The sequence below is a fragment of the Mya arenaria genome, chromosome 14 (genome assembly GCF_026914265.1).
Source record: "Mya arenaria isolate MELC-2E11 chromosome 14, ASM2691426v1".
Taxonomy (NCBI): domain Eukaryota; kingdom Metazoa; phylum Mollusca; class Bivalvia; order Myida; family Myidae; genus Mya; species Mya arenaria.
This window is the reverse complement of record NC_069135.1, coordinates 21220097-21228752: the sequence shown is the minus strand read 5'-3', so window position 1 is coordinate 21228752 and position 8656 is coordinate 21220097. Positions and strand designations below refer to the sequence as shown.

Here is an 8656-nt window from a genome sequence, read left to right as displayed (position 1 = left end):
AGCCCAGCCCAATGCATACGATCTCATTTTATTGCGCCGTTAGAGATCACTGCCCTAAACCTGAATGTCAGCCCCATGCATACGATCTCATTTTATTGCGCCGTTCGAGACAACTTCCATCAACCCGGAAGCCAGCCCCATGCATATGATCGCATTTCATTGTGCCATTCGAGACCACTTCCATCAACCCGGAAGCCAGCCCCGTGCATATGATCGCATTTTATTGCACCATTCGAGACCACTGCCCTTCATCCTGAAGCCCAGCCCCATGCATATGATCGCATTTCATTGCGCCATTCGAGACCACTGCCCTTCATCCTGAAGCCCAGCCCCGTGCATATGATCGCATTTTATTGCACCATTCGAGACCACTGCCCTTCATCCTGAAGCCCAGCCCCGTGCATATGATCGCATTTCATTGCGCCATTCATGACTACTGCCCTATAAACCCGGAAGCCAGCCCCTTGCATATGATCGCATTTCATTGCGCCATTCGAGACCACTGCCCTTCACCCGGAAGCCCAGCCCCATGCATATGATCGCATTTCATTGCGCTGTTCGAGACCACTTCCATCAACCCGGAAGCCAGCCCCATGCATATGATCGCATTTCATTGCGCCATTCGAGACCACTTCCCTCAACCCGGAAGGCCAGCCCCATGCATGTAATCGCATTTCTTTGCCCCATTCGGGACCACTGCCCTCCACCCGGAGGCCCAGCCCCATGCATATGATCGCATTTCATTGCGCATTTCGAGACTACTTCCCTCAATCCGGAAGGCCAGCCCCATGCATATGATCGCATTTTATTGCGCCATTCGAGACCACTGTCCTCAACCCGGAAGCCCAGCCCCATGCATATTATTGCGCCATTGATTGTAAGGACCACTGCCCTCAATCTCATATCACTGCGCCCAGTGCCTAATCAAACCATATTCGAAACAATATTTGGCGTTATATACTTTCAAGAGTTATGTTTCTTAAAATGTTCATAGCATTTCAAATGAGCGATTACACATGGATTACATGTATGTGCACAAAAGGTTTTTTTGGCACAACTTTCGAAAAGTTGAAACGGTTGCTTTCTTTGACGAAAGCTAGTGCATGGTTTTAAACTGTTCACCAGTGTTTTCCCTCAGTGGTCGATTGTTAGAGGATTTTGTTAAAATTACCAACCTTGTTGACGTCATAGTTGTTAACTTGTACAGCTCAGGGAGTTCCGTGGACCCACTCGTGATCTGCAGTCTTTCTATCACGATTTGAGACGACTGTTTCAGCCGTGCTTGTTTTATTTAGATATATGGGTACATGATAAACCAGTTCAATTTAAAAAGTTAACAATGATGCCGTTAACAACGTTGTTAACTTTAACATAGTCTAAGAAATCAATGCTAAAGGTGTTAACAATGTTGAATAGTTTACATACTTCATAATTTTGACGCAGCAAAATACATGTACAACTTCATGTACTTTCTCTAAATACAGTAAAGCTTTTAGGATAACAATCGAATAGTGAACGGCTCCGTTATTTTCAAAAACCAGTCACCCGTGACGGAGAGGACATACTAGTTGTACAATGTCTTGTACATGACCGGAGAGTTATCCACACAAAATCCGACGACCCGCTGCGTTCTTCTTTTCACATTGAAATTACCACATAGTTGATAGGTATAAGATGTGTGCAAATTGGTATATACTGGAATATAGGTGCTAATTTTCGTCGACGAGTTGTCGGTTATTATTCAGGCTGTAAATAAATTGGTTTTCTTTCGATCCAAAGCCGGAGTTATTTGGAAGTAGATTCATCAACACAGATTGGATTTAAGGTAAGTCGTTAAACTGTTAAAAGTTAAAATACAGAATTTTAATTCTGTCATGTTTGCTTTTCAGATTAGCATTTCATGCCGATTAGGATTATGTATGAATAAGTGAAAGTATACTGCTATTGCCACTCTGTATATAATATATTCGCTTCAGTGACTGCTGTAAAACCGGTATAACATTTCTTTTCAAATATTTTCAATGCATAATTTTACATTCTATACAATTTTATTATGAGTTATTTTGCGGTTATACTATAAATATCTAGCGATCTGATTACGTACGGAAGAATTCAATTTCTTTATCATTCGCCCTTTCATTATAAAATATTTAAAATAGTTCTAATTGCGAAATTGTTTTTCTCTGAAGTTCAGAATGTGTTGGTGGTTTTCTACCATATCAACACAAACTATCACGTTTTTTTATCTGTTTGCATGAAATTGCATGCATTTAAACAGAAATATGATTTTATTTTACATGTAAAATTGTATTTACTGGTAAATCTCTTTTATCATTGACCCCGTGCCCCCCCCCCCAATCCCCTGACACCCCTCCCCTCTCCTCACCAAAACCAAACTGTATAATCATTTTTATGGTATTCACGTGCAATGTTAATAAAACCGAAACCAAACTTCTTACCGATTGAAGGGTATGTACATGTATGCACATTACATCCTCGTCGGTGTATTCGTAAAAAGAAATATCAAAAGACCTCTATATAATCTTAAATAGTGTATACACCCATTCGCCCCTATTCCCTGTCATGCAAGTCAAGTCAAGATTTCAACCCACTACCCCCTGCCTGTTTGACCCGTACCCCTATGCTCCCCTACCGTGTCGTGAAAGACAAGTCAAGATTTCAACCCAATAACTCCTGCCTGTTTGACCCGTACCCCTATGCTCCCCTACCGTGTCGTGAAAGACAAGTCAAGATTTCAACCCAATAACCCCTGCCCCCATTCCTGTGTCTTGAAAGTCAAGACGATTTCAACCCCGATACCCCCTTCCTGTCTGACCCATACCCCTATGCCCCCTTCCCGTGTCGTGAGAGTTAGGTCATTAATTAAACCCCAGTACCCCCTGCCTGTCCGACCAATACCCCTATGCCCCAACCCAATGTCATGAAAGTAAAGCCATTAAACCCCGTTACCCCCTTCCTGTCTGACCCATACCCCTGTGCCCCCTTCCCATGTCGTGAGAGTCAAGTCATGAATTAAACCCCAGTACCCCCTGCCTGTCCGACCAATACCCATATGCCCCTACCCAATGTCATGAAAGTAAAGCCATTAAACCCCGTTACCCCCTTCCTGTCTGACCCATACCCCTGTGCCCCCTTCCCATGTCGTGAGAGTCAAGTCATGAATTAAACCCCAGTACCCCCTGCCTGTCCGACCAATACCCCTATGCCCCAACCCAATGTCATGAAAGTAAAGCCATTAAACCCCGTTACCCCCTTCCTGTCTGACCCATACCCCTGTGCCCCCTTCCCATGTCGTGAGAGTCAAGTCATGAATTAAACCCCAGTACCCCCTGCCTGTCCGACCAATACCCATATGCCCCAACCCAATGTCATGAAAGTAAAGCCATTAAACCCCGTTACCCCCTGCCTGTCTGGCCCATTCCCCTATGCCCCCTCCCGTGTCATGAAAGTCAAGTCAAGATTGCAACCCCGTTTCCCCCTGCCTGTCTGGCCCATTCCCATGTGGCCGGTCCCGCACGACCCGCCTTTTCGCGAGCTTTAGACGCACCGACCACGCCTTCCTGAAAGGCTATTACGCCCGTCGTGCGATTGAATTTTTGAAACGAAACATTGTTAAAATTTGAAACACCTAAATTCAAGATTCGTATCATAACTAACCGTGAAGCCTGGAAACGGCTCGAAAATGATTCATTAAAGCATAAATGATACAATCATATATTTTCAGTGATTTCTTTAATGAAACGTGATCTCTTTTTTCCGCCTTAAGCAAATTTTCCATAGATGATAAAATGATATATCTTTGATATCTTATGTGTTTCATTAGGATGTAATGGCTTTAAGATTGAACGCGTGGGTAAATTTTAACCTTTTATTACGGACCATTTTAGTTCGGAATGTATATCGTGTATGCAGAACTATTGTAAGGAAGTTTGGCTTTTATTACGGACCATTTTAGTTCGGAATGTATATCGTGTATGCAGAACTATTGTAAGGAAGTTTGGCTTTTATTATTTAACAAGCATTAGCACCGAATAACTGAAAAGACCGGACATGATTGGTTAGTCTTTTGTGCTTACATGTTCGTATTGTTGTCTTAAACTTTAATATCTTAAAGGGACTCCCTCAAGTTTCTGTAAAATGCACTTTTTATGTATGACGATATAATGTGTGGCAATTCAAGAGGAGTGTTAAAAATAAGATACTAAAAGCTGGAACCCCTCAACAAATGTTGATATTAGCTCAAATATAGTCATCGAAGACCACAATTTGCATTAGCGTTGATAAAGGCTTTGAGCGATTCGTTGTTGCGTGATTGGCTGATTGACATTATCAAGTTATGTTCCCAATGTATTGCTAAAATGTCAAAACATCCTGGTGACTTAGTGATTAAGGCGTCTGTCTGTTGTAGGTTCGCACCGCACTTAAACCAAAAGACTTTTTTAAAACTATAATTGTTGTTTTTTCTCGAATTTTATATCATAGATTGAACTAATGATTAAATAAGTATTTTCAGATGCATAACCCGGAAAACTAATTTTTGGTCCAAAATCATGAGCGAGTCTCTTTAATTAAGATTTTAGTTTGAAGAATATGACATAGCATTTTTTTATTTAAACACATATAAACGTATGTATCATTATGATTCAGTACATTATGTATGATTTCAACTGCGTGTTCATTTTAAAACATGTTTAGCAGCTGTTGCCCATGCATCATTGTGTGTTGTTTTTAAATATGACAGGTTTTACCAATCACTACCGATAAATAGAAATCACTCCTGATAAATAGTAATTACAAAACGGTTTCAGGCAATATACTATTTCAACAACTCTTAACTGTTATTCACCAGCTAACTGACAACTCCAACTTTGTACTAATGATTAATTATCTACGTGATAAAGTTTTCCGAAAATAAACACATCATTCAATTAATTTGTCCATATGTGACTTTGTAGAAAATGTTTATTTGGGTTATCAAATGTCCAATTAAGGTTCTTAAACGTGGAGTGTAGTACGTGTAATATGTATTTATAAAATATATTTATATATATATATATGTATATATAACTATTGTCAATTTACCATAAAAATTAGATTGATTTTCTCGATTCCTTCTGTTAATATTAAAACAATCCGAAAAACACAGGTTCAGCTACCGAATATCACTTAAAGGCCTAGTTGAAGGAATGTTTGGCATGATAATCCCCTGCTGTGCATCTCCTGCTAGTTGCACTGGTGTCACAGTAGCTAGGGGCTAATTTCCTGTGTATTGGTTTAATGGCTCCGGGCCATTTAGGGTCCATTAATATAATGAAACATCCCAAACTGCACAGCAGAATACTCAGATTGGAGATCTGATAAGACAATTAGGCAATACGATTAAGATCAATTAACAGAGGTTGTGTACAAATACACAGTTGTTTTTATTTATTTATTATTATGATTTTTTATTTTTTATTTTTTTTTTTTTATTTTTTTTTTTGGGGGGGGGGGGGGGGTGTCACTTATAGAAGGCTTAAACTAGGCCTTAAACCGTCAGATGCTGTGTCAGCCTATCAATATATGTACATTAATTTTAGATAACTTAATTCAGATGAACAGTAATTAAGTTCATACGGTAACCAAAATCTCAGCACTTTCCTTAAAGCACGTGTTTCAATGTAAACAAAGTGGTGAATATTTAAAGCGTTTTCATTGGTTATGAAGATCAAGAAAGTACCGTGTGTCATTGGTTGTAATTGATGTTTGTTTGATCAGCCTTTTCATGTTCAATTGACACCAGCTTTACCTTTTTACTGAAATTTTGGGAATACAAGACTACTATTCGCACGATTTCTTGTCTTAGTATTTGATCAGTTTGATGACATTTTAGTGATAGTTTAGTGTCAGTCTGCAGATGGTCGTTTTGGAATGGTGGGTGTCATTCCTTACCCGCTCCAAGACGAAATGGCAGGGTAAAACTTGGTCATAGGTTTTTACTTTGTCATAAAAGAAGATGGCAAGCCGTGATATTGACCCGACCGGAACGGTCGCACTGACTATTTCACATGTCATTGGTTTATGAATTTGCGTTCTTATAATTTATCAAAACTATTTGAAGACCATGACACACCTGTCCTGCGTCATTTTAATGTAACAAAAACTTACAATGTGCAAAAAACAAATGTTCCCACGATTATGATTAGAAAGAGATTGCACACAAAGATTGATTGGAATGAGATGTAAATTGCTGGAGAAAATTACATATTTTGGAGGAGAAAAAGTACTAGTATTTTGCTGCAAAACGTAAGATAATAATTATTACTTAAACAAACGCACCAATTCCCGATAGCGGGGAATAGATAAGAAAACAAGACGTTTTATTTTCTCAAGTTTCTGTTTATCGACCGGGTGTTCTGTTATGAGTTGTCCCTGTTTGAAAGAAGTGCCTGTTTAAAAATGAATTTTGGCGAGTATATCTCCACAGTTCTGGGATGTGACTTGAGCAAATACGATCCAAGAGAAATCCGGCAATGTATTGAATCGTGTAAGCAAACCGTGTCTGCGTTTATATGAACTTTGATTTATACGGTCTAGTCTGCCTTCAGATGTCTCAAATACCGTGTGTTTTTCACGCTTTCTATACGTTTCTTGTATTATCAAAATGACCTTAGCCTTGACCTTGGATGCTGAGGAGTTTGTTTTTTTGCTAAGAATAGACAAACGTTTCGTTATCTCATGTTTCATATACCACTATAAATACATTTATGCTCAATTGCAAAAAAAAAAGGTTTTTAGACACACATATCAACAACCTCTACGCAAGGTCAGATTTCTGAGCAAACACGGTATTGTCGTTATGCGACCAGAATTAGGGCAGTCGGAGCATCTCGGCCATTTTCGTTAGAATATAACTTTGGCGGTCACAAACTAATGAATGACAAACCCCCGTTTACGTTTTATCGACCATTGACCAATTACATAATAAATACCATTGATTTCTAGTGCCTCACGATGCTTAACTCCATATATAGGGAGAATGTTCCACGTATGTACTAAACATTAAACAGCGTAAGAAAAAATCTTTTCTTGTAAGAAAAATATATTGGTTGAACGTAACCACTATGTATTCGATAAAGTCATCAGATTCGGTGAGTTATCGGTGAATACGAATAAAAAGTAGATTAAGTAGATCCCGCATGTTTAGCCTTTTTTTTGAAATCACAAACCGTTCAGCTTCAATATGGAAATTAGCCACTGGTTTGAGATGGTATAACCATGCTTTGATTCACTGTCATGTGTCAACTTAAAGAAATGAGGCAATGAGTAGGCACTTCCGATTAAGTGTAATTCGCCCTGGACGGTTTACAATGTTAGAATAATTAACACTACGCTGTATGCAGACCGAGAAATAATTTCAATTTAGCAGTTAAGCCTTTACTTTTAGGAATCTTTATAATTCATGAAATCCACGTCACTGGGAATCATTTTGGACTTAGTTATAAATAACACGTTAAAACATTAGAATTAAATAATAATGTTATTGTTTTAACTTTTACGAACTATTTCTACTTATGCACCGGCATACATCCGAGGTGACTCGGAACAACTCGGCAATATTCCATTGAAAACAACATCGGATGTATGTGGACGGTTTACAATGTCAGAAATCTTTACATTTAACTGCAAGTAGATCGCGTAGTTATTTTAATCAAGCAGTTCAAATACAATGTAATAATATAAACACATATTAGCGGTATGTTTGTGCTTTTTGAACTGTGGAAATCGTGGCCACGTAGCTAATAGTAAGAAGCATAAAGGCTTATATTTTTATCTGTAGCTTAATCATATGTTGTTTTTTTGTTGTTGTTTTACCTTAAAGTCAAATGAGTTGAACTTTAGAATGCATTAAAAATACACTAAAGTTACAAAGATCTGGTGCATATGAAAGCCAAAACCAGCGCATGCATGGTATGGGAAAAGTTAAATTGTCCACTTTATCTCGGCTTAGCCGATATATATAAATGCATCAACCTTTATTTTGTGTCGTTAATGGTCAACAATATATTGTCCAATGTGCAGGCAGTATTTCTCAAGTTTTCAAATACATGTAATACAACAGTCAGCCGATTTTGACTCTAATCAGGTGAAGCGGTAGAAAGGCCCAGTTACTCGGTAGTTTACACACTATAACTCAGACCGCTGTATTATTTAAAGATTGTTGGTTTGTACTAAAACCATTACTTAATGATTTAATACAGTGTAAGACGGAGACAGGTGATTTACTGATTCTTTTTTGCTAATCAAAAGGAACATTAAAAACGTAAAAAAATGTGATGTCACGCGTATTGCCCGGCAGTCTGTAATTTAAAGATACATCAGCACAGCACTTCACTTAAAGTATTTGCCTTGAATAGGTGACACAATAATACATTGTACTTTTGAACTTTTAATGTATTCAGCCTGTTCATAACAATTATACGCAGTAAACCAACAATTTGATACATCCAAATGTACGACTTGCCCAACTTTTTGCTCCATTTGTTACGTTGAACGTGAACGCAACAGCGACGGTATATATATATATATATATATATATATATATATATATATATATATATATATATATATATATATATATATATATATATATATA

The 8656-nt window shown here is 38.2% G+C and overlaps 1 protein-coding gene across 3 annotated transcripts in view; it reads left to right on the top strand.

The window, feature by feature from the left end:
• Window positions 1–1454: 1454 nt before the first annotated feature.
• Window positions 1455–8656, top strand: part of LOC128218095 (metabotropic glutamate receptor 2-like) — a 27158-nt gene continuing 19956 nt past the window's right edge. For 2 of the 3 annotated variants that reach the window (XM_052925634.1, XM_052925635.1), the window contains exon 1: window positions 1455–1825. The gene's annotated coding sequence lies outside the window, so the exon portion shown is untranslated. Of the gene's footprint in view, window positions 1826–3989; window positions 4009–8656 lie in introns of those variants that run through there. The other variant, XM_052925636.1, reaches the window with a different exon arrangement.